The following is a 1,155-nucleotide window of genomic DNA, read 5'->3' as shown; positions in this document are numbered from 1 at the left end:
AGGGACAGGTCTAAAGACATAGGAACTAGCTTGAAGGGGCTCCTGCTGGTCCAATCTAGGACAGTTTGAGTATTAACATAAATAATGAGAGTATTGGGTACAACTCATTGTGTTAAAAAGCTGTGTGTGTGTGTGTGTGTGTGTGTGTGTGTGTGTGTGTGTGTGTTGGCAACATCTACATATGGCATGCACCTATACATGTATATGCATATATGTGCATATGTGTATTATACACACATGAGAAGAGTTGAGGGTTGGATTTTCAGAAAAATGACAGAGAAAGGGAATAAAATCAGGGTGAAATCAGTGTAAAAATGGGGACAAGAAACCCTTTTCAGAAAAATGACAGAGAAAGGGAATAAAATCAGGGTGAAATCAGTGTAAAAATGGAGACATGAGAGATGGGAAGAAGAGAGGAACCTGGCTGTCAACAAAGGAATTCTACCCTCTTTTTGCAGCCTTTTACTTTCTTAAAGTACATAAACAAAAAAAATTTTTTTAGCTCTCAGTTTGTGTTTAAAATAAACCTCTGTGGATAGGTTTTCCCTTTTACAGTCTACATTTATCTGATTTCCCATCCACCTAGGGAAAAATGTACCATTCTAGCATTTCTCTGCACTTAGGACCCTTGGGTAGCCCCTTTTATTGTAGGGAGGAGAGAGGAGAAATTTCAATAATAATTTTCTATCCTGGCTCCTCCACAGTTTCTCATCAGCAGTTTTTCGGAATTAATAAAATTATTTTTGAGTGTGGGTGAAAGAAATGTCCAGAAACGGTGGTGCTGACTCATCACAGTTGCCCTGGTAATTTTGTCACTTCACCTCGCATCTGGGTTTTCAGTGGAGCCGTTTGACAGATATTGGCATTCCAAGTCTCCTGGGTTTCAGAAATGTGATTTGTCTCGAGATGTGAAAGACATTATTAGTAGGTGAGATTTTCCCCCTTCAGGGAAGAAAGGTCATTTTTAGGCACAAATTACTATGACTTGGAAAAATTGACACTCACATTAATCAGTTTGCAAAGAAGAATTAAGTTTTTGTTTTTTTTATATTCAAGTCCTTAGATTGCTAATATAATAGTAATAACTTCTGTCAGATTGGTTGTTGCAAAGGAAATACTTCCCAGTTAGATATTTTATGACCTTTTTTTTTTTTT

The sequence above is a fragment of the Galeopterus variegatus genome, unplaced genomic scaffold (assembly GCF_000696425.1).
Source record: "Galeopterus variegatus unplaced genomic scaffold, G_variegatus-3.0.2 Scaffold857, whole genome shotgun sequence".
In the NCBI taxonomy this organism is placed as follows: domain Eukaryota; kingdom Metazoa; phylum Chordata; class Mammalia; order Dermoptera; family Cynocephalidae; genus Galeopterus; species Galeopterus variegatus.
This window is presented reverse-complemented; position numbering follows the sequence as displayed.